Genomic DNA, 26,639 nt, shown 5'->3' with positions numbered 1-26,639 from the left:
CTAGATGTTCAACTTAAATTAGGTTTCTAGGTTAGCTCTTGCATCGAAACCAGTAATGATTCGAGAGGCAATAACATCTAAAAGCCTTCGTAGAATATGAAGTTTGAAGTCTCGATGTAACTTTGCAATATAGGTGAACAACACAATAGTTTCTTCTAGCAATCCAACTATAGAAAGCCTACTTTGACTGGTCATATGGACGATTACAAAGCCAAATGCACACTTCTTCCGGGAATCAATTTCAAGCAAAGAAAAGTTTAGTATTGAGTAGATTTGGAATTATGCTTATGCATGAATCCAAAGCAAAAGAGTAATTAAGGTTCTGTGTGTCCTTCAGAATCAACCTCGCCTATATTGGCAAGATCCCAAACGATGCACTTATTTCTTGGTAGATCTAATGGATGCCGCTTTTAGAACATGGATGGGGGAACTCATGAATCTCGTCCATCCATGGATTCTTCTCCTTCGCTCAGTCGACGGTCCTCAATGCATGACAAATTGCACCTTTGCACTTAAATCCAGACCTGAAAGCGATCTGCCATGTCCTATCGCCTTTCCTAATCCTTCCTTTGGCCTCATAATAGGCCAATTTGTACCACAATGGGCTACTTGACGTGCTTCCAAATCAAAATAGAGTCATTCTTGATGGCTCCATGTGCCAATTAGTGAGCTCAAGGTTCTTTTGTACCTCATCAAGAATAGCTTGGCCTCCAGCATGGATGCAAAAATGCTTGAAGGCCATCTTAAAGTCAGGAGTGTACAGCCTAATCTTCATCTTGAACATCTTCCTCATGACCGAGGTGGTGAAGAACAAGAGCTGCTCTGAGATCGGGAGCACTAATGGGCCAAGGGTCGTGATGTTGGTCTTCAGGGCTTCCCTGGCAACCGCCATCAAGTCCTTGGAGATTGATAAGCTGATCTTCTTCTTCTTATCATCTCACTGGAATAGGCAGTTATAGCTTTTGTCATCCAAGCCTTTGTGAATGCATACAATGTGGATGAGTTGATACTTGGAGCAGCAATGGTCGGAAGACTAGTTGGAGAGGAGGATCATTGCACCGCCCATCCGGAAGGGGCAGTTCAAGATGAGCATCGACATGAGCCTCGACCAATCATTGCCAAAGTACTAATTGAGGGTGATGTTCTTGATGCTCACTACTAAGGCATAAGAGTTATGGTGTACCTGGTGATTGATTCACGAAAGAAGTAATAAGATTAGACGCAAGTTTCATTTTCGTCAAACCAGCATTTAATTTCCCAGTAAGAAAACATAGAAACTTTTGTACCTAGTAGATAGAACTCATAGTAAATTGAGAATGTGCAAAGCTATATCCTTGTTCGATGTCATCTAGGTTTCGAGGATTCCGAGTTCAAACCACTCACAAACTCCTTCTTTCACACCAACCTAAGTGTAAGCTAAGGAAAGAAATTAATTAAAGTTTTACTAGGGGCACCACCTAAAAAAAGTTGGTTTTTTTCTTTTTAATGAAATGTTTTTAAATTACAAGACACAGTTTCAACATAAGATGGCATGCTATTAACTAGTGAACCTAATAAAATTCGTCTTGCCTGTCGTGACCTCTTTTTTCAGCGCCCGATCAGGGCGGGCGCCAGTGGAGGCTAATGGTTAGGCTAAGTCTATTAAACTTAACCTAAACTCTCTCTAGTCCACTAATTCATGACTTAATAATCCAAGTTTTCAACCTGTAAGTTAATTTTAAAACGGAGTTGTCACTAATCAATTTGGGGTGGGTCAATTAGAAACACAAACGAAATATTATGAGAAATACTCACTCCTGCGCAATTAGAGAAACTAGGTTTGGGGACTTGATTACACTAGTTAATCAGTAATGCCCTTCTCGTACTTAATCTTGTTTAAACCCTTAGACTTTATAGATTTTTTAGGGGTTTTCCATGCATTTATGGAGGAAAAACATTTTTGGAATTTTTTTTGACTTTTTTGGCCTTTTTTAGGAAAATATGAGATATTTTTATTTTATGGAAAATAGTTTTTGATTTTTATTAAAAATATTTATTATTATTATTATTATTTTTTATTATTTTTATTTTTATTATTATTAACAAAAATGAACGGGGTCGGATCCGGGTTGGGTCGACCCGGATCGGCGGCGACGAGCCGAGTGGGCTCGAAATACGGGCCCGGCCAGATTCCTTTTCTTTTGGATGATTTAATCAAGGCCCACGAAATAAAAAGAAAAAAACAAACGGGCTGGTCACTCCTAAGCCCATGCGAGCAACCCATGTGCGACGGGGCTTGGTCGGCCTAGATCGACCGAAACTCTACCTGGTCCACACCCGAATGGATCCCTACCCGAACGACGACCCGCGTCCGACCTGGTTCAACCTAATTTCGCAACTCTCTCCTCTAATGCTTCTTCATGGCGTTGAGAACAGATGGATCGTTGGCGACCTGGCGATGGCGACGTGACGGGTGATGGTAAGGTTGATGGCAACGACACGACAGGTGATGGCGATGGCTAGGGTTTCCACAAAGGGGACGATGTCGAGGTCTGCAAGAACGGGTAGCGGTGGCACAGCACTGGTGACTGAGGGGGGCGTCGAGGTGAGCAATGGTGGCTCGGTGTTACTAGGGTCGGCATAGGGGTCGAACAACATCAGCGTTGGGCTTACTGTAATGACATTGGCAGCATGGGGCTATGCTACGACAAAGCTAGATCCCGCGATGGCTCAAGGCTATGAGGGTAATCAGTGGACGGAGCTTGCGTAAGCTAGGCGATCGTGGGCTTGGCCTACTCGGTAGTGGGACAACAAGCAGGAGGTCAAGGGGATGCTCACCATCTTCAAGGATGCCAACTGGACGTTGTTGAGGTTGGCAGAATTGCAATGGCAGGCGACGACGACTCCCAAATCTGATCCAGCAAGGTCAAATCTGGCCCTTCTACCGCCCCTCGCTCTTGAATCTTCAGATCTGGTCTTTGCATCTCGGTTTCTCACCCATATCTCGCTTGGGCCTTCCTCCGATCTCCCTTCTCTCTCCAAGTTCACTTGCCACTAGCCTCCGCCAATGTCTCTCAGTGGGAGGTTGTTTAAGCTCATGACCCCTCTCTGCCTTACTCGCTCTTTGAGTTCCCCTAAAGTCTCTTAGGGGATCTTTCTAAACTCGATGGTTTCTGTGTGTTCCTCGATAGAGGTGGTGCCCCCCTATTTATAGGCGAGGAGGAGGCCGGTCAATGGAGGTTTGGCCGACCGACCTTAGGTGTGGCCAAACCTATGTCTCCTCAGCCGCCCCACTTATACGTCCCTTCTAATACCAATCTACTCTTCTTATCTTCGTCGTAGGCTGTCTTCGAGCACGTCGTCGTCGCTGCGCGTCGCCTATAGAGGCGGAGAAGGAAAGAGCAAGGAAGAAGAAGAAGGAAGAAGGAAGAAAGAAGCCGGGCTGGATCTGGGGAAAAAAAGGGTTGGGCCTTCTTTGCTTTTTTTGGGTCTTTTTTATTTGTTTTTATTTATTTATATTTATTTATATTTATTTTTATGTTGCTTTTGTTATTTATTATAAGGATTAAAAGAGAGATTAAGGCCTAAAAATCTAATTAAAATTTAGGTGTCAATAGTTGCCCTTCTTTGAAGGTGAGCTCACAGAGGTTGCATTAAAAAACAAATCAATACCTAAATTTTGTCCATGCATATGCAATAGATTATATTTTATTTGGAACCTAGTATCCTATGCAGAAAATGAGGAATATAACAATACACATACTAAGGCAGATAAGAATATACATGTAGTTACTTACTAGGAATGAGTGAGATAGGGTGTGAATCCCGAGTTTGGTAAGTATCAGGGTATCATCTTACCTAGTGACGTAAGGAGGTTGCTTTTCCAAGATCGGAACTTTTTTTTCAGTTGCCTTGATGGAAAATTGCTTTTTTCAGGAGCCGAACCATTTTTCGGTCGCCTGTTAGAGCAATAAGTGATTTCTTTAAGACCCAAACATTTCTTTGATCACCTTGACGAGAAATTGCCTTTCCAGGATGCGAACCATTCTTTGGTTGCCTATTAGAGCAATAAGTGTTTACCTGACTTTTCTCGGGAGATGTACCGACCTTTCTTAATGCATCTGTTTGTGGGGTGTCTGATCCTCTATCAAAGACACCGGTTGTGAGGTGCCTAATCCTCTATCAAGGATACCAGATGTGGGGTGCTTGATCCTCTATCAAGAACACCGTTTTGGGGGTTCCTGATCCTCTATCAAGGACACCGGATGGTACGCGACCTTTCTCGAGGGATGTGTGACCTTTCACAGGGCATCTGTTTGTTGGTTACTAATCTCTATCAAGGACACCGGTTGGTATCCGACTTTTCTCGGGAGATGCGTCGACCTTTCTCAGGGCATTTGTTCATTGGGTGTTTGATCTTTGTCAAGGACACCGATTGATACTCGACTTTTCTTGGGAGATTTGCCAACCTTTCTTACGGCATCTGTTTGTTGGGTGTTTGATCTCTGTCAAGGACACCGGTTGGTCACCCAACTTTTCTCAGGGGATACGCTGACCTTTCTTAGGGAATCTGTTTCTTGGGTGTTTGATCTCTGTCAAAGACACCAGTTCGTGACCTGACCTTTCTCAGGGGATGCGCTAACCTTTCTCAGAGCATCTATTTGTGGGGCACCTGATCCTCTATCAAGGACACTGGTTGGGGGGTGTCTGATCCTCTATCAAGGACACTAATTGGGGGGTGCCTGATCCTCTGTCAAGGACACCGGTTGTGGGGTGCCTAATCCTCTATCAAAGATATCGATTGTGGGGTGCCTAATTCTCTGTCAAAGACACTGATTGGAACTCAATCTTTCTCGGGAGATGCACCGACTTTTCTCACGGCATTTGTTTATTGGTGCCTAATATTCATCAAGGACACCGAATGGTACCCGACCTTTCTCAGAGGATACACTGACCTTCCTCAGGGCATCTGTTTCTTCAAGAGATACTTGGACATTCACAAGCATTAAAAGAGTAATTGGATATTAATAAGTACTAACCTGGAGGATACCTGGTTGTTGCAGGTATTGAATGGGTACTTGGATGATCACAAGTACTAAATCTAAAGGGTGCTTGGACATTCGCAAGCATTGAAGGGGTACTTGGATGATCATAATTGTGAACTCTTTGAGGATACCTGGACGTTTGCAGGTATCAAGGGGTACCTGGATGATCACAAGTATAAACTCTGGAGAATACTTAGTCATTTTTTAAGTTCTCCTAGTAGATGGAATATGGAGGACGTACTTGGGATATTCGTGAAGGTTTCTCACCTCCTGGTAATAGGAATATTGAGGATGTACTTGGGATATTCGTGAAGGTCTCCTACCTCCTGGTAGTTAGGAATATTGAGAACGTGCCTTGGCTATTTGTGAAGGTCTCTCACCTCCTAGTAGAGGGAATATTGAGGACGTACCTAGCATATTCGTGAAAGTCTCTCTCCTCTTGGTAATGGGAATATCGAGGACGTGCCTCGCATATTCATGAAGGTCTCCCACCTCCTGGTATTATAAACTTGAATGTGGCACTAGACTTACCTAGATGGTTGCAGGCACTCAAAAGGGCCGTAACACCTGGATAGCCATAGGTGGACAAAGTACTAGAATACTTGGATGAACACAAGTAATTAATGATACAATATGGGACCATTCGAGCAGGTTTAAGTGTCATGATGATAAGAAACATACTTGGGTAGCCGCAGGCACACGAAGTAGTGGAATACTTGAATGGCTACTAGTATTCAAGGATACAATTTTAAGGACAACTCGGGCAGGTTGAGTGTCATGAAAATGGAGTACCTGGATGGTGGCAGGTACTAGACAATGGAAGACGCTCAAAGGTAGTGGGATACTTGGTCAGTTGCGGGCATTCAAACTATGAGGACAACTCGAATAAGCCGAGTTTCAAGAAGAGCGAGTATCCGAACGGGGCCGATACTCAAAGACAAGGGGATACCTAGACAGTCACAAGTATCTAAACTCTGAAAAAGCTTGAACAAGTCGATTGTCGATAAGAGAGTACTTAGATAGTGGTAGATACCCAAAGACAAATGGGGATAGGGATATGTTTATCTAGTGATATCTTTGATCTCTGAGAGTATGTCTGCTATTTGCATAGTATGTACACATGATTATATGTGCTATAAATTCATGAATTTAAATGTGATTCATGCATGACAATTTTGTTAGTCTTGCATCATCCGAATTCCATTGGGGAATATTTTGAAAGACAACCTTCATTTAGAATGTAGATGTCTTGAGCATGCCAAATGAGGGACTTTCAGTCTGAAAGGACTTTCCACTCATTCTCATGGAAAAGGCTATCCTGACTATTGATGCATGATTTATAAGGACCACACTATCTCACTATCATCATGTCAGCAAGGGTCCAAGTATTCTCGCAAGCAGTACAATTTTACCAATGTGAGGCCTTTGCTGGGACTATAATGTAGGCTTGTTCAACGGCTTATCAAACGGGGCTATCAAGGTCACAGCTTTATGAAAAATATGCCTCACGATCATCTCCGGGTTTACAAGTCATGAATCCTATGAAAAGAGATAGAATAATCTTACTTGTACTTCTTCAAGCGATGCTTAGAAACATATGAAATCCGACGTTAATTGAAGTGCCCTAGTATAAGAGACTTTTACAATGGGACTCGATTTAAGCTTGACTCGTGTGTAATAGGGTGAGAGTTGGTAAATGCCTTGGCATTTGTCACTAGTCTTTCTTCGCACTGTCAGATGGAGGCTCTATTAATTGAACCATACATCAACTTTTCTTGGCTGTATTTTTTTGTCTAGGGGGTATTTGCCTTGCTTTTACCAGGAACACTGCTTTTTCATGCCCCTAGTTTTTTTTTTTTTTGGTAAGATTCATGCCCCTAGTTTTTATTCCAATTTTCCATTTATGGGCATTGACCTTACTTTTACTAGGTACACTGCTTTTTTATGCCCCTAATTTTTTGTTGTTTTAGGAACTGGCCTAGGCAACTTCTAGCAAAACATTGTTGTTAGACTCTTGAGTCTTCATCTTCAGTTGGCGCTTTGGCACTTGGGGTTATGCTGCTTGAATGGCAATAACTCTTTCTTTGTCTCAATGTGAGGGTAACAATTACAAACTCATTTGGGTTGTACAATGAATACAAATGCATAGAGAAAGAATTGCTCTTTGTCATTCTAGGGCACTTAAATTAACATGAGTGTTCATACGCAATAAAGACATTTCAAGATTGATGCAAGTGTGAGCAGGAAAATTTCTATCCCTCTTCTCACCTTGCGATGTTGTCTCGCCACCAATTTTCCCCAGTGTGGGGTGGTTCTTGATAGGGGGTAGGACAGAAACTTCACCAGTGTAAGGGCTCAAAGGGGGTGAGCAATGAAATGCCTTTCACTATTTTGGTTATCGTACCATTTGCAAGAGAACTCTTTACCTTGCAATCATAGAATCTTCTGCACTCATCTCACAAGTTTATAAATGGGGGACTATGTGTAGGATATGGCTGGCCTTTCATCGTCCTGATGTGCCTCATCTAGCATGTTCGATCAATCTTGTATTCTTCATTTAGGTATCTATTCTGATAATCCTTAGTGGAAAGTGATTTAGGCAGACAAAATCATCATGCAAAATCAATTTGGAAAAGGCATGGAGGGTTTTAAATGTGAAAGATTTTGCACAAATGATTGAATTTGCTCAAAATGCTTTATCAACAAAATTGTATTTTCAAATATGTTAAGTTTTGAACATCAAAGGAGTTATTCACAAAGGGTTATTCACAAATGGGTGTAGATGGGTTGTCCTTATTAAGTAGGGAAATGACACAAGAAGGATCAGCCGAGGTTGGGAATTTGATCATTGATCTAATGAGAGCTTCTGCTTTTGCCCCTGCAGGAGAGAAGATGAAAATGGATCAATCAACAGGGCCAAAATTAAGTATGAATTGAGGCCATAAGGGTTTCTGTCATTTGCTTTGGCGATACTTGAGAAGCCATTTTACTTAGGAGAGCTATTAGGGTCTGACATGCTTATCATTGATTCCTTTTCCGCATCTTTGACGATTAGGTGATCCTGCAACAGACAAGAGGGAATGTGTTAGCCATGAACTCTTTCAGGAGTTGAATAACTGGAAGCGATACAACCTTACTCTTCACTAGTTTGCAGATGATTGGATGGACCTGAAGTGAGAGATGGACACAAAGTCATACGTCCCTTGCTTCGTTAGGTCAATCATTCTCTGAATTGGCTCCTAGATGACACGTCCTTTTACACGAAGTCAAGTGAATTTGATACGGGTCATTTCCATGTACTAGCTTGGCCAGTATTGATTTGCCAAACCTAACCATCAAGTTTGGCTCTTGAATCCCGATGCTTCCTGCCCATAGAGAAAATATGTCAAAAGCGAGTTCAAAGAGAGGGAGAATTGCAAACGATACGGAATTACCCTTCTCTAGAGTTTGTATTTGCTGACTCTTAGGGATATTTGAATGTCAATGATGGCCTCTTTGTCTCGACACAATTCAACGTCTCCTTTAATGGGCCTTCCTCATTTGTGGCCAAGTGTGCAAGATTGATGGTCGTTGATTCATCTTCAACGCCTTTCTTATGTGAAATGTTTCTTCTATCTTATATGAACATTAGCAATATTGGGTAAAGTTATGTATCTCAAGCTTCCATGAAATTTGAGATGGACAATCAAAGCCTCCAATTTTCTGATGGCAATCACTTCTCAACTGTCTAGATTTTCTACTTGTTGATAGTAGACAATTCAAAGGAAGAGAGGAAATTTCTTCTTTGTGTTTCATGGCTTGTCGAAGCTGGAAATCCCATTAATGAAATCGTAGCATCTAGTTGTTAAGGCACGTTGTGCAAAGAATATATTGCTTCGGCTTGAGACGAAGTTGTGCAGGAGCGAGGTAGAGTGCATAGAGCTACCGGGGGTGGCTCACCAAACGAGAAGGGAGATAATCCTTTCTGTTTGCCCCTGCTTTCTTGAAAGGGTGTCATAACATGCCATTTTCAAATGCCCCCTGTCGTATTAAGTCAAAGGGGATGGTATTTTGAGACACGAAGTAAATAAACAGGATTAAATTTAACATCATGTTTTGACAAAACTTTTGGTAGTGAAATATTTTTTGTTTTCAAAAGTATACTTCTTTGGGGGGAGGAAGCATGAGGAAACCCAGGCCTAAGATTTCTTCTTTCATTTCCCGGCTGGATATCATCAATGGGCTGGTTTGGTATGTCTTTTCATGCCCTCAGAATGTTTTCAGCTTTATATAGTAATAGGTGGATTTACATTTTGGAAGAGTGATTTCAAAAGTTAGTTCCTCAAGCGGAATTGATGTTGAAAACAAAACGAGCTAGAAAGATGTATAGGTTCCCACGTAGGAAAATATGCAAGGAAATTAAAAATGGTTCTAGTTGAGCGGGCCGGCACCCATTTCCCCTATTGATCCTTCATACTAGTCACCAATCGTGCCTCCTTGTGCTCCCAGCTTTGTGAATTTCATATCATCCAAGCCTCCCCATCCATTAGAGACGATGCTCTGATAATGGTCACAGAAACCTTAGGAGATTGAATAGTTGACATATTAGTCAAATTTACCACTCGATTGGTCCAAAGTGTCCATGATTGCCTTTCCTCTACGCGTCTCCTTAGCATGTTCAGGGAACATGGTACGGGTGCTTGATACCACGAGAAGATCATCTTTGCCATAACATAGCCATGGAGAGCGAAACGTGAATACCCCAGCATCCAAAAGATCCTGAACCTTGTTTTTCAAAACAATATAGTCATTTAATGAGTGCCTCAACTCCCTCGAATGGTAGTCATAATACTTGGATGGATCATAATCAGGGAAGTATTCGGAGGCAGGGCGTCTCAGTTCCTTAGAGATCATTCCTTACTCTAGAAGGATGGGAAAAATAGTGGCCATCAATTTAGGAGGAGGCGAATATGGCTACATGTTGCATGAGGACTAGGGTAGTCAATCCTCTTGCCAGATCGTGTCAATAGGGTCTTCTTCATTTATTTTGGCCGCTAACTCTTCATTGCGACGAGAGCGGAATGCACAAGTAGCTTGAGCAAAATTTCCCGTTAAGTGGTGTACTGTCCCGCTTAGTTCATCGACTTGACATTAAAGCTAGGTGAACGAGAAATCATCGCCCGTTTCTTCTAGTTGTTCCTCCTCGATGGCACCTACAAAAAGGTCTCCAAACATAGCGGTCATGTCATCTAGCCCTTCTTTCTTTGTTGCTAAGGGTGATACTTCATTGCCTGAACAATACCTAGCCTCTACTAGCCCTTGATAAATGTCAGTGATATGTGCCTTGACGTTTCTTATCTGACTGAATTCAGAACTGAATACCGCATTTACTTTGTCGATGTGGTCAAGGAGCAGATTGCTCTGGACATTTGGTTCAGTGCTTTGAAATGAGAAAGCTTTAGTGTCTAACAAGTTCTGGATTCGATTCCTAAGGGCAAAGCACTCATCGATCGAGTGCCCCACTTATCCTAAGTGATAGTTCCATATCTTCGATGGGTCATAGTTGGAAAAGCTTTTGACGTTGGGTCGTTTTGGCTCGATCGAAAAGAGGTTCTTCTTCTAAAGGATTGCCAGTACCTATGATGGTGATCTAGGAAGTGGAGTAAATTGTCCCATATTATTGTAACACTGGAACGGTTGACGGCTGGTGGTTTGTTGTTGTCTTGTGCTTATCTGAATGGACGGGGGATGACTGGTGTTTGCGGTGTGGGTCACATTAACATCCACCAAGGGTTCTTTCTTCATGTTGAGTCTCTTGCTCGCAGGTACAGGTTCAGTGAAAGAACCATCCCTCAACCCTATCTCTATTTGCTCCCCTACTAGAATGAGTTTATTAAACGATTCAACGATTGTGGTTACGATTCGATTGCCGTACTCGTAGGGGAGGGTTTTGATAAACATCTTTCTCCGCTCAAAATTGGTTGGTTCAGGACTAATTTGGGCTGCCAAATTCCTCCATCTAATAGCATATTCTTTGAACAATTCATGCTTTTTTCTTTTTGGTACGCTCAAGATCCTCACAAGAAGGGGTAATGTCCATTATGAACTTATACTATTTGAGGAATGCCTCACTCACTTCACTCCATGTTTCGAGGAGGTTCATGTTCTTCGTGATGTACCACCTCAAGGTAGGGCCTACTAGACTTGATTGGAACAACTGGATCATTAATGGTGCATTATTAACGTATTGGGTCATTTGAACCAAGTATATTTGCAAATGAGCCCTTGGGCAAGTCGTGCCATCATATTTCTCAAACTCAGGCACTTTGAATTTTTCCGGCATTTTAACCTTAGAATAAATGGAGAGGTCCGTCAAAGTAGGATCTTGGAGGCCTTGTAGTTGTTTCAACCTTTCCTTAAGCTTTTTGAGATGTTTGTCATGCTCGGTTTTAAACAAACTATCTAGTTTAGCTTTCTCAATCGCGGTTTGGTACAAATCATCGTCTGATTTGAGCATGTTATTGTCGATATCTCTATCTTGATCACCTCTAGTGGATGATTGTAACAATACCTCGGATGAGGCTAGAGTTGGAGTAAGTTTGCCCTAGATTAAGTCTATCTGCTTTAAGAGTTGTTGAAGCACATTGAAAACTTGCTTCATTTCGCTTGCCATGACCATGACACGGCTTGGTACGTTCTCTTCGGCTATTCTTGTTCTTGCTTTTGAACGAGTCTGGATCAGCGAACGTTGACGTTCCATGATTACCCTGGCTATGGATAAACAAACATGTGTAAATACAAGGCATAAATAGCGAGTCGGTCCATGATGACGACCTAATCCTACCCTTTTGTTTATTTATGAAAATTTTGTACATGTAGAGGATTTCCTAAGCATGTATTGAAAAAAGGCATGTGACATGTTAGTATAGACTAAAAAGTTATTCAATTTGACAGGCGAAGAAAGCAAGAATTGCAACAAATTTTGAAAAAGACTTCTATCCCTTTTTGAAGCAAATGAAAATTCTTGTGGAAAAGAAGTTTGTAACATGCTTGAGGAAAAAACACCAATTGAAAGTAATTTCATTTGCCAAAGTTTTGTTTTGTTTTTATTTTTTTAATACTTTATGACAATTACTTCCAAATTTAAATGACCATTGTATCAAATCCTAGACTAATCATGGACTGCTTAATATATACAAGAAGGTAAGTGAATGGCAAAGTACACAAAAAAAAAACTTACTTCACGCGAGAAAATTGATGACAGTCACATAGACATACACATGATATGTGCGGCTCGATTTCTAACCAAGAAGGTTTAGAGAAATTAAGGGGGAGTCTACCTATCATAGTCTCGCGTTGACATCATACCCCCTTAACCTCGACTAAAGAAATTGAGGGAGAAAAAAGGCAACCTCTACATCATAGTCTTGCGTTCGAGGCCATATCTTTCTTAACACCATCCTAAATATCTTATGGCAACCCAAGTCCGGCGGCCGGGTTGTGTGTGTCATGTGTAGTGATAAAACAGTAAAGCATGTACAACAGTTTATGCTCACAAAACATTTATTTTCACGGAATAAAAAAAAAACTATAAGCTACTAACCCTACATAAACAAAAACAAAAACAAGTCAGTGAGGTTGCTTAAACAAGAAAAAATGGCCTAAGTCCTCAAAATGTCCCCGGCGGAGTCACCAAGCTGTTGCGACCTCTTTTTTCGGTGCTCGATCAAGGCAGGCGCCGGTGGAGGCTAATGGTTTGGCTAAGTCTATTAAGCTAAACCCGAACTCTCTCAAGTCCACCAATTTACGACTTAATAATCCAAGTTTTTAACCTGTAAGTTAATTTTAAAACGAAGTTGCCACTAATTGGGAGAAATACTGATTAGAAACCCAAGCAAAATATTGGGAGAAATACTCGCTCCTACACAACCAGAGAAACTCGATTCAAGGATTTGATTACACTAGTTAATCACTAATGCCCTTTTGGTACCTAATGTTATTTAAACCCTAAGACTTTTTAGATTTTTGAGGTGTTTTCCATGCATTTGTGGAGGAAAAACATTTTTGGATTTTTCTTTGGTCATTTTTGGCTTTTTCTAACTTTTTTGGCATTTTTTGGGAAAATATAAGATATTTTTATTTTCTGGAAAATAATTTTTGATTTTTTATAGATATTTTTTATTATAATATAAAAGTAAACAGTGTCGAATCCCTAGTTGGGTCTAACCTAGATCGGCGGCAGCAATCTTAGGCGGGCCTAAAATGCGGGCCCAGCCCAGGATTCCTTTTCTCTTGGATGTTTTAATCAAGGCCCGCGAAATTTTAAAAAAAAAAGAGGGCCGCCCACTCTTAAGCCCATGCAAGTTGCCCATGTGCGACGGGCTTAGTTGGCCCGAACCAACCGAAACCCTACTCAGTCCACACCTGAACGGATCCCTACTCAGACGACGACCCGCGTCCGACTCGACTCGAGCTAATTTTGCAACTCTCTCCTCCAATGCTTCTTCGCGGCGCCAAGGAGGGACAATTGGATCGTTGTCGACCTAATGACGGCAACGTGGCGAACGCTAGAAGGGTTGATGGCAACAACGCTAGAAGGGCGATTGTGGTGGCTAGGGTTTCCAAGGAGGGGGCGTCGTTGGGGTTTGCAGGAACGAGTTGTGGTGGCATGGCACTGGTGACTGAGGGGGGGTGTCGAGGTGAGCAACAGTGGCTTGGTGTTACCAGGGTCGGCATAAGGGTCGAACAACGTCAACGTTATGCTTACCGTAACGACATCAGTGGCGTTAGGCTATGCTGCAACAAACTTGGATCCCACGGTGACTTAGAGCTGTGAGGGCAGTGGGCGGGCGGAGCTTGCGTAAGCCAGGCAATCAAGAGCTTGGCTTACTCGGCAGCGAGACAACAAGCAGGAGGTCAGGGGACGGTCATCGTCTTCGGGGATGCCGGTTGGAGGTTGTCGGGGTTGGTGAAATTTGCAGCGGCAGGCGATGGCGACTCCTAGATCTGATCCAGCAAGGTCAAATTTGGCCCTTCTGCTGCCCCTCACTCTCGGATCTTCAAATCTGATCTTTGGATCTAGACTCCTCAAGCAAATCTCGCTTGGGCCTTCCTCCAGTCTCCCTTCTCTCTCCAGGTCGTTTAAGCTCACAAGCCCTCTTTGCCTTGCTTGCTCTTTGAGTTCCCCTGAAGTCTCTCAGGGGATCTCTCTAAGCTTGTTGGCTTCTATGTGTTCATCGACAGAGGCGGTGCCCCCCTATTTTTAGGCAAGGAGGAGGCCAATCGACAAAGGTTCAAGCATCGGCCCTCACACACCGATCGACCTTAGGTGTGGCCAAACCAGCGTCTCCTCGGCCGCCCCACTTGCGCGTCCTGTCTACTACCAATCTACTCTTCCCCTCTTTGTCGTAAGCTGTCCTTGAGCGCGTCCTCGTCGCTGCACGTGGCCTACAGAAGCAGAGAAGGAAGGAGTGAGGATAAAGAAGAAGGAAGAAGAAGAAGAAGGAAGAAAGAAGCTAGGCCAGATCTAGGGAAAAAAGGGCTTGGCCTGGGCCCGCGTGAAGGGGGAAAAAGGGAAAGAAAAATGGGCTCGGTGCAAAGGCCCAGCCCCTAGCAGCCTGTTGCTGTTTTTTTTTTTTATTATAAGGATTAAAAGAGAAATTAAGGCCTAAAAATCTAATTAAAATTTAGGTGTAAACATTGCCCAACTTATATTTAGAAATTCCTTTGACGATGAGAGTTTTCATTCCTTGTTTGCTTGGATAGCGCTAAGGATGCTGTTCATAAAAAGTTCTTATTATCAAACTTATACTTTGAAGAATAGAAAAGGAGAGGAGAAAAAAGACCAAACTTGTTATAACTTCTTAGCAAGGTCGGTAGAAATCAAACTAGCACCGCAACCTGAGCCATAAAGATTGTAACCTAAGAAATTCACTTGAAGCTTGTAGTGGTTCATGATCATTGCTGATAATGATGGAGTCGGGTTGAATAAGCTATAGTTCACAATGAGGATCCCTTTGTCCTTGGCCTTGACTAGAGGTATGCATGGTCCAGGTGGGCGATTCCCAGCCTAGAACTAGGAACCGCTTGTTAAGGATTAGTTTTGAAAAATTAGAATTGGGAATTGCCAATTAATTGCATGGATCCACCCGGGAACCGGACCACCAGTTGGTTCGATTCCCAGGTGGATATTTGGAACCAGTCTGAGCAAAAGATGAGTGCCAGATCACCCATGAAACGATGGAGAAACCAACTCTTCATACATCAAACTTGAGCCAAAGTCAAGCTCCATACGAAACAACAAAGACCAACTCAAAAGGAAAATGACTCTCTCTCTCTCTCTCTCTCTCTCTCTCTCTCTCTCTCTCTCTCTCTTATGTACTATCTACATCTCAAAGCTACTAAAGATAAAAACCCACCATTGATTTACCCTCCATAGCCAACACTCGACAGTAGTGGCCAAAACACATGACACACATGGAGGAAAAATCATTAAACTCGAGTTACAAATCGCCCATGAAACGATAGAGAAACCAGCTCTTCACACATCAAATTTGAGCCAAAGTCAAGCTCCACACGAAACAGCGTTCGTGTGAACTTGAACAAACACAAAAGCATAAGTGAATGGTTTGACAAAAGAAGCCCCGCAATAGAAGTGAGGAAACATTGCCAGATTGCTAAACCCCAAGCAACAAAACCACCAACGAAAGGGAAAGGTGGATGAGCTCCAAGCTGACATGAAGCTTGTCATCCAACAGCGGCGACATAAAAGTAAGTGGATGAGCCCAGCAACAATGAGGACGACGGTGACAATGAATGAAGAGGTGGCAACAAGGATGGCTACGGTGTGGACAAAGAGTTCAAGTTCGAGGGAGGAAAGGAGAATCGATCACCGTTTTGCCAAGCCAACTACTTCCGAACTAGGACTCGAAGGGAGATGAGCATATTTAGAGGTGAATTGGAGAGGTAGAAAGAGCGGGGGGAGAGTTCAAACTGAGAGAGACCGGATGGAGTAGCCTAGTAGGAGAGCGGTGAAGCGAGAGATTGGAGCCCTAAATTTCAAATTTGGTAATTTAAAAAAATAATATTAAAAAATAATATATTATTATAATAAAATGGGTCCGGTTTGGGTGGGCGGATGGGTGGATCCACCCATGGAATCGGGAACCGGATTAGTACCCACTGGCCCCCATAAATTAGAACTGAAAACCAAACCGATTTCCCTAAGAGCCACCGATTCCAGGCAGTTTAGGTGGGCTGCAGTTCTTTTACACACCCCTAGCCTTAACCTAGTCTTGGCTAGCAATTGGTTAGCGGCCCAAACATGATGGCCTCAGCCTCCGCCCATGCTTCTGCCATGCATGAGGACGAGGGGAATCGAAGCAGGGCCTCAAGAAAATATGTTTGCTAAGCGAGCCCAGACCGCTCAAGGATCTGCCACTGTAAAGTGAGGTTCTCCTCAGTGAAGGCGGTCGTGAGCTCTGATAGCTCCATGAAGGTCTCACAAGTGCATATTTGAGCCGGGTGAGCGTTGTAGCTGGCGAGGTCAACAAGGTAGACATTTCTAGGTTGGGTCGTGTAGGGAATTACTGATTCCCTAAAACGGATTCAACACTAAATCGAACCCCTAAAACGAATGCGGAAGACGAGCCCAAGAAGAACATGCATCACCGATCAAAGACACACCACGGAATCGAGCGTACCTTATTGTCCACAGATTAAACACCAACGTTGATTTGAGGAAGAAAAAATTGATCCCGTTCTACCGAGGAGCATGCTGTTGCTATTAGGGGGAGAAAAACAGAGCGTATTCTTTTCTATTTTCTTATTTTGAGAGAGAGAGAGACTGACGTACGTTGAAAAGGTACGTTCCTCTCTTTTCTTTTCTCTCTTAAATACGTCTCCTCCAAGAGACGTAACTCTTCAACGTAATACGTTCCCTCAAAAATCATAACCCCTCAACGTAACACCTCTTCATACATGGGCCCTTATTTAGTGGGCCAGGCTTTTAGGACCAACATGGGCGAATGGCCAACTTAGGCCCATCAACATACAAATAAAACCATCATCTCCCACTCGCACATGGTGGGCTGAACAGGATCCTCTTTACCTCTCTACAACATTCATACCGGTGAATAATCCGTGCGACCAGCATACTTTGAGAGATTGTTATCATATATCTGTTAGGAATATATAGCAGCTCATAATGGGCATCACACTTTGAGTAGAGTTAGTATGCAATACCCTAGATCGATCGATCACATTTATCTCTCTCTTGATCTACTTTCAAATAATGATATATTGTATTCACAATTACGATTATCCCAAAGACAGTCATAATTGCTCGACTAGTGAATACAAAACTTAGAATGTGATTCTCCACATTCGATCTTCCTCTTTCATTCAAACTCTCAATTTCAGTTCAGCTTGCTTTTCTAGGAATGTCCCATCACGAATCAATTCATGATCATTGGCAACATCCTAAGATAGCAATCACTGAATAAAAATCTTGAGAATAGGTAAAAGTCATGAGGGCACTAAATCGAGGAACTCTTTTCCTCAAGAGTCTCACGTGGCATAAAAGTTGAGATCAAACTTTTGCCACTCTTATTGGTCGTCTCATGCATACGTAGTATGAAATACGTATTACAGTATTAACTCATTTCCCATGGAGTGTATGTCTACACCTTTAATACCACACAGATGATAATTCAAACATACGCAATGTCTAACTTGAGTTCACATATCTACTCATACACAAAATTCATCAGAACTCATATCTAGCATCATAGACAGATAAAGTAAAATATGTGGGTTATTTTACTTTCGGACATAGTAAATATTATATTCTCATCTTAACACTTAGTCAAGACGACATATATATTTTAAGCTTGAGCTCTCGATTATCACCTACATAATAAGCTTAAAAATCGTCTCATCTCTATTTATCACATAGTAAATAGAGGTGATTACCCGTGTGAGTGGGCTAATCTTATATTTGTCCGACATACTTTCTCAACTTAATGTAATGCACTAAGCATTAAGATGCATAAAGGTCAAATAAAGATTCATAGGCATTAATGATGAAAACACAAATTCATCAAATGTGAACACTTAGGGAAATTACAATATTCAGTACATCAGCCTCTACGCAATCCTAGAGATTTCACATAACCACAAAACACATCTCTAGGTATTGGCTTTGTCATAGGATTTGCTATCATTATATGCGTAACATGTACTGTAAGTTCACATCTTTTCGTGCAACTATATTCTTGACAAAATTATACTTTGTATCTATATGTTTAGTCTTGCCATGATTTTTTGGATATTTGGTGTACTCTATTGCTGCTTGGCTATCATAGTTAACCAACAATGAGTATGCAGCATTCTCAATAATACCTAAATGATCCAAAAATCTCTTAAGCCAAACACTTTCTTGTATTGCTGCTGATAATGCCATGAACTCAACTTCCATCATGGATAAGGCTATACACGTTTGTTTCTTACTGCTCCAACAAATGGCGCCATTATTCAGTAAGAAAACAAATCCAGAGGTATATTTCTTTTCATCTAAATCTCTTCCCCAATCGGCATGTGAATAGCCTTCGAGTTGCAGATCATTTTCTTGATAACTCAACATATAATCAGTAGTTCCCTTTAGATACCTCAATATTCTCTTAACGGCTTTTCAATATGCTTGACCTGGATTGGATTGGTATCTACTCAACATTCCAACTGCAAAACATATGTCAGGTCTTGTACACATCATAACGTACATCAAGCTCCCAACAGCACTAGTATAAGGAACATGTTGCATTTGTTCCTTCTCTTATGGAGTCCTTGGACACAATCTGTGGCTCAATCCTTCGCCTTTTGTAATAGGAGTATCTATGGGTTTACAATCCTGCATACAAAATCATTCAAGAACCCTATTTATGTATGTTTCTTGCGAAAGAGACAATGATCTCTTTGAACGATTTCTTGAAATCTCAACTCCAAGAATGTATACATCATCACCCATGTATTTCATCTCAAAGTTGGAAGATAACCAACTCTTCACAGTATTAACAAACTCCATATTACTTCCGGCAATTATTATATCATCAACATATAATGATATGATCACAAATTGATCTTTGGATCTTTTGATATATACACAATGATCCTCACTATCATTGTAAAATCATATGCCATTATGGCATTATGAAAACGTATATACCATTGTCTCGATGACTGCTTAAGGCCGTATATCGATCTAAAAAGTTGACATATCTTTCCTTCTTGGCCTTCTATAATGAAACTAGCAGGTTGTTCCATATATATTTCTTCATCTAATTCTCCATTGAGGAAAGCAGTCTTTACATCCATCTGATGTAACTCAAGATCCATACTAGCCACTATTGTCAGAATAATGTGAATCGAGGTAAATCTCACTACAAGAGAAAATGTTTCTTCATAATCAATTCCTTCCTGTTGATTATACCCTTTCACCACAAGGCGAGCCTTATGCCTTTCTATCGAGTCATCAGCTTTACGCTTTATTTTAAGAACCCACTTGTTCCCAATAGCTTTGTGTCCTTTTGGAAGATTAACCGGTTCCCAAACTTGGTTTGACTTCATTGACTCCATCTCCTCTTCCATTGCATGAATCCATTTTTCCTTATAAGGGCAATTTAGAGCCTCATTAAAATTTCTTGGCTCGTCTTCATCTTGTACAGCAACCATGAAAGTTTCCCCTTCAATGTTAAAACATTGATGGGGAATACTTTTGCGACTTGTTCGCCATATGGGAGATTGTACACTTTGCACATCATTCTCCATCATGCTCCCACTCAAATTAGATAATGACGATATCATCTCATCATGTGGTTGTAATCGAGAGTGGGTTGAATTAAATTCATCACTTATCATGTTACTCCCACTTGGACGAATTCCACTAATATCATTATCTTGATCCAAGGTTTCAAATAGGGAGTAATCTTCACCTATTTCGCCCTTTTTAGGAAATTCATTCTCTAAGAATGTGACATCCCGTGATTCAAATTCAGTTATACTCCCACTTTCCTGCTTACCTATGAACACATACACTTTCAAGTGTTTGGAGTATCTTATGAAAATACTCTTCTTTTCTCTGGGACCCAATTTCCTAAAATTGTAAGAGGGCTCATGAGTATAGGCAGCACAACCCCATGGCTTAAGAAAACTTAAGTCTGGTTTTCTACCTGTCCATAACTCATATGGAGTGGAAGTAACTAATTTGAAAGGCACCCGGTTAAGTATATAGGCAGCAGTTAACAACGCATCACTCCAAAAAGTGATAGGTAAGTTAACATGCACCATCATGGACCTAAGCATTTCCAGTACGGTTCTGTTTCTTCTTTCCGCAACACCATTTTGTTGAGCAGTATATGGAATAGACAACTATCTTTCTATTCCTTTTTCATCACATAATTTTCTGAACTCATCAGATAAATATTCTCGACCTCGATTGGATCTCAATAATTTTATTTTTTTATCTAATTGATTTTCTACCAAGTTCATAAATCTTTTGAAACAACTCAATGCTTCAGATTTATGAGAAATCAAATAGACATGTCTGAATCGAGTATAATCATCTATAAATGTGATGAAATAAACAGCCCCATGCCTTCCTCTTACATTCATCAGACCACAAACGTCAGAATGGATTAATTGCAAAGGAAATTCAGCTCTTTTACCTTTTTCAAATGGTTTTCTTATCGTTTTCCCTGCTAGGCAATGCTCACATATGGACAAATCGACTTTTTCAATATTGCCTAACAAGCCATCTTTGGCTAGTCTATTCATACGTTATTGGCCAATGTGACCAAGTCTAGCATGCCATACACTCACATCATTATCATATGAATTAGGAGACGTGAAAATGGAATAACAAATATTGGCATTACTATAGTCAACATTTAGTACAATAAAACCATCTAGAAAATGACTACAACCATAGTAGTTTGTATCCAAATACAAATCTACACCTCTATTATGGAAGTTCACACTAAAACAAAGCTTAACCAACACCAAAATAGACACTAAATTTCAACGAATCTCCGAAACATATAAAACATCATGTAGGAACAAAGTGTGTCCATCACGCATGTTCAATTAGCAGGTGTCAATCCCTTTAACTTCAGCTTTTGAGTTATTTCCTACATAGATCAACTTAGTTCCAGTCGGTACTCGTCGAAATTCCACGAAGGATTCTCTATCCTTCACTACATAGTCTGTTGCTCCCGAATCTATAGTCCACAAAGGATTAAATTCAGTTAAGAATACAAAACTTGACACATTAGCAAAGTTCTTAAGAGCACAAGGGGTAAGTACCTTCTTTGACTCGTGACAATCGCGAGCGTAGTGACCCATCTAGTCATAGTTGTAACACTTCACTCTTGAAATACTCTTCACTCGATGACATTTTCCTCTCCTATGTTGGTTAGCTTTTGGTTTCTTTCAAAAAGGACTTGATCACTTACATTTCCACATATTGAACGAATCAATACGCTTGCGCTTAGAGCTCGAAGTTTCTTCTGAGCTGGAAGCAATATAGCAAATATGTGTTTCCTTCTCAAATGCCTTGAGGCAGTCCTCTGCTACCTCAAGATGGCACATAGCATCCTCAATTTCTTCCATAACATGATCAAGAGCTTCTAGTGCTTTTTACTTTTCAAGCACATATTGAATTTTCATATTCAATATTTCACAATTCTCGCCGTTCATTTTGTCTTCTTTGTTCAAATCAGCAATTGTGTTCTTAGTTGCTAAAGTCATCGATCTGAACATATCAAACACATATGCACGAATTATTAATGCCTATCATTTATGCATCTATTTTGCATAAAATCATCATATTAATGAATAATTTCAAATTAGATTTTAGAATCAAGAGGTCACTATGTTTCCAATCATCATCCATAATCCTAACTTGGAGTTATTATTAATATAACATTCTATGCAAAATAAATTCTTTGAAATTACAAAAATTTCAATGAACTACCCACAACAGTTAATAATAACATAAAGCAAATAGTATTTGATATCAAACAACTAACATATCAGTTGCCACACCAACAACAACTAGGTAGAAAACATTGCATAAGATGCACACAAAGCACACCAAATAAAGACCAACCAAAATATCTAACACCAAGTCAATATACGAACTGGGAAAGATCCTCTTTTGTTCAATTTCTTGATCTTTTCCCTTGTAACAATCCAGTAATAATCATCTATAAAAGCCATCACAATTCTCCTATACAAAGCAGCTCTGTTGACTTCTCATAAGCGATTCAACACTCCTTGCCATTCTTGTGGAAGAGTGTTCATGAAAAATCGCATCATCTCAGACTGTGGCATGGGACGACCATTCCATATGACCTTTTGTATTTTCCCGTTTACTTCAAGAACGTGATTAATTAAGTCGCCATTCTCCCATCGATGATCAGTCAACTCAGCTATCAACTTAGAAAGTCTTTCCTTTTGTTCATCGGTAATTGCTCGAATAGGTGTGCGCAACCTAAGGGGAGGCATTGTTCCTGCAACAAATACAAAACAAATAAGGGATTACATATAATCCACATAGACTTAATTGGAAAAAGAAACACATTCCTTTTTCTTTTTTTTTGTTAACGGTCAAAGTCAACGGTCAACGGTCAAGTCAACAGTCAACGGTTAGGTCAACGGTCAACAGTCAACCGGGTCGAGGTCAACGGATGGTCGAGTCGGACCGAACGGGTCAGGTTGGACCGGATGGATCGGTCGGGCCGATCGAACAAATCTACCGACACGTGCCACGCTCGTGCCTAGCTGACGTCAGCCGGCGCGTGTGTGGCACGCGCCTGTGGGGGACTAAATCGGCACTTGCAATGACCCCCGTTCGATTTGGCCGTGCGTGGTGGCATGTTCGGCGGTCCCCGGTGGTGATCCACCAGTCATTTTTCCCATCTCGACGAGGGCTTTGATCCTACGCTTTTAGAAAAAAATATTTGACTTATAGAAAAACAAAAACGGGGCATACAGAATCGGGTGTCGGGATTTTTTTCATCCCCGATCGACCGGCAGCACTTTTCTCGAAATTTCAATAAAAAGAAATTCAATATCATAAAAAGGGGATCAGGAAACATTAACTACGGCTCTAATACCAATGTAGAGAATTACTAATTCCCTAAAACGGATTTGACACTAAATCGAACCCCTAAAATGAATGCAGAAAACGAGCCCAGGAAGAACATGTATCACCGATCAAAGACACACCACGGAATCGAGCGTACATTATTGTCCACAGATTAAACATCAACGTTGATTTGAGGAAGAAAAAACTGATCCCGTTCTACCGAGGAGCGTGCTGTTGCTATTAGGGGGAGAAACAGAGCGTATTCTTTTCAGTTTTCTTATTTTGAGAGAGAGAGAGAGACCGACGTACGTTGAAAAGGTACGTTCCTCTCTTTTCTTTTCTCTCTTAAATACGTCTCCTCCAAGAGACATAACTCTTCAACGTAATACGTTCCCCCAAAAGTCATAACCCCAACGTAAGACCTCTTCATACATGGGCCCTTATTTAGCGGGCCAGGCTTTTAGGCCCAACATGGACGGACGGGCCAACTTAGGCCCATCAACATACAAATAAAATCATAAGGTCGTGAAGTAGAGTGTGACCAGAAACACCATGAAGGTTGAGCAGAGCACGATAGTGCTTAGGCTATACCTGAGTTGGTCCCAGATTTGGGCCAGGTCTCGGGCCGTGAGGGTGGAGAGGTGGGCCGAGGAGATGCCAGGAGTGACACGAGAAGTAAATACGCAGCGCTGGAGATGAGGTAGCGGAAGCCAAGCTTCACGTACTTGAGTCTCACTGACAAGTGCAAAGTTTGGGAGGTTGTGGTTTGATGTTCTGTCCGAGTCTTGGCTTCAAGGTTCGACTGAGACGAGACTATTTGATCTGGGTTTTGTGGACTTAACTGTTCTTGTTGTCGGTCATTTCTTGCAGAAAAGAAGAGATTTTTGCAGTTTCGGAGGTTTCCTATGTGTCTTCTTCAGGTTAGGGGGTTTCCTGAAGAATAACAAAGGACGAGAACTTGGAGTTCCAAAAGCAAATGGAGGGAAAAGGCAGAGAGAGATAGGTCTTAGCAATGCATGAGGAAGATTGGGGAGTGTGGCTTTAAATAAGAGCCATGGATAGTGTGGAGGAGTTATTATACACTTATTACTGAGATTAAGGGAAAATTTTTAAATAAGAGCCTAAAGTTAATTTTTTTTAAAAGAGGTCATACAATGGATTTTGTCTCAAATTAGTATATGAGATGATCAACTTAATCTCAGGTAAAGGTATATTAAAAGTCAAATCTTATATATAGTCAAGGATATTTTTCCAGCAAATGCTTTTTTAAAAAATAAAATTCTTTCTTTTTCTCTTTTTCTTTTTGTTATTTTTTTCTTTTTTTCTCCTTTTTTTTCATCGTCTTCCTCACGTCTCCATCTTACTCTCTCCTCCTCCGAAGTCCCTTACTGTCTCCCCCCCATGATGCCCTCAACCTCATCCACCATTGCCCTTGACAGCAACTCTAGCACCTTCTTCATCAGATGGAGCCAATTTTTGGGCCCTAAATCGAGCACAAGCAATTCGGGATCTTATACTCATGCTCGATTTGAGACCATGATCTCATGATGCTCATGGTCGAGCATGGTGATGATGGAAGACGAAGCTTAGAGGTGTAAGCCACTAGCTCGCCTCCCTCCCCTCTATTGTCCTCAATGCTCAAACTCTAATTTGTCCTTGATCTCTTGTTGGTCTTGACAATGACACTAGCTTTATTAGAGGTTCTTGTGGCCAGATTGTTCTCTTCGTGTTGTAATTATGGTGGGTTAATAGATCAATGAAAGTGATCAAAACAAGATACATCTCTTTTATTCATACAACTCTTGAATTCGTATATCTCTTTTATTCGTATATCTTTTGAGTCCATATCTCTCTTGAATTCTATATCTCTTGAATTTATGTATCTTTTCAATACATGATTTCTCAAACTCTATAAATTGATTTGAACTATTCTTTATTCATTCAAAAACAAAAACTCTCATATCTTCACTTCAATTTTCTCTAAGTGTGCTGAATTCACATCTCTTGAGTTTATGTATCTTTTTAGTACGTGACTTCTCAAACTCTATAAATTAACTTGAACTACTATTCTTTATTCATACAACAACAAAAATTCTCATCTCTTTACTTCAATTTTCTCTAAGTGTGCTAATTTTGAAAAGTGTTCGATAGAGTTCTAGTTGTACAATACTAATTCAAACGGGTTCAAGGTGTTTTATCATACAAGGCATAGTTCATAGAGATGCTTTCATGGAGCTGCTTAGGACCGTTGATAGAAACTAATCACCTTAAAGAAATTTTGTTGACCATATCTCACCTCCTATTCAATTTTATTATAATTTTATAGTAATTTTGCTAGTCTCTATCGGGTTTGCATTGATGTACTCTTCACTTGCATTTGGGTCCTCATTCAATTGGTCATGATTAAAGTTGTTACTACTTTCTCTAAGTTTTTATTTTCCTAGTTATTACAGACAGTGTTACATACATTTCCTCCAATATATTATATTCCAACACTTCGATCCCTTCAAACTGATCATAACCCTAGATCGAGCATGAGTAATCTGAGATCTAACGCTCGTGCTTGATTTGAGACCTTGATCTCATGCTCATGGTCAAGCATGGCAGCGGTGAAAGATGAAGCTCAAAAGTGTAAGCCATTAGCTTGTCGTCCTCAATGATTAAACTTATATTCGTCCTCGAGCAAGCTCTCCCTGATCTCGACAATGAAATTAGATTTATTAGAGGTTTTTGTGGTCGGATTTTTCTCTTCGATCCCTTCAAACTCAGATTCGTCCACGAGCAAGCTCTCGTCAAACTCGTCAACGAGACTGGATTTATTTGAGATTTTTGTGGCCGGATTTTCATCTTCATTCCCTTCAATCATTTACACCTCCTTCTTCAACCTCCAGCTTCATCCTCCTCTCCCACTCCTCTGCCACCAGAATTGTTATTTCCGCCATTTCTCCATCTTGATTCTTTTCTGATAAATCACCTCTAAATATCAACAATTGCGTTATCTATTCATGTTTATAATTCTAAATGTACGGGGTTTTTGATGATTTTGATCACATTACAAGTTTGATGTGTGTTGATTGGTTCTATGAGTAGACAACAAGCATGCGCAGCACAATTGGGACCCTCTCAAAAAACCACATATTCCACCTTAATGCAAACTGCATCTATGAATGTCATGAACCGGATAACCCAGACCATCAGAGCATTCCTAAGAAACTATAAATTGAAGAGCGGCTGAAGGTGATAGCAGTTGGTTTGTGGAGATGAGAGAGAGATTGAGAATTTTTTTACTCGGGTTTTGAGTGTTTGTAATTTCAGTGTCTTTGGTGATTAGAAGGTTTTATAAGTTTTCAGTGGTTGGATCTCCACTTATGTATCAACCATTAAGTGGTTGTAAATTAAGATGGACGTGATGTAGGGCCAAGAAGGAGGTGTGAAGAAGATGAAAGAAAGAAAGAAAGAAAAGAAAAGAATTTAAAAAGAATAAGAGAGAAGAA

At 40.9% G+C, this 26,639-nt stretch overlaps 1 pseudogene; it reads right to left on the bottom strand.

Moving 5' to 3' along the window:
• Positions 1–378: 378 nt before the first annotated feature.
• On the bottom strand, positions 379–26,087 carry LOC104416129 (annotated as a pseudogene).
• Positions 26,088–26,639: the final 552 nt, after the last annotated feature.

The sequence above is a fragment of the Eucalyptus grandis genome, chromosome 8 (genome assembly GCF_016545825.1).
Source record: "Eucalyptus grandis isolate ANBG69807.140 chromosome 8, ASM1654582v1, whole genome shotgun sequence".
Classification (NCBI taxonomy): Eukaryota; Viridiplantae; Streptophyta; class Magnoliopsida; order Myrtales; family Myrtaceae; genus Eucalyptus; species Eucalyptus grandis.
Note: the sequence above shows the minus strand (reverse complement) of the source record. Positions and strands in the feature narration are given on the sequence as shown.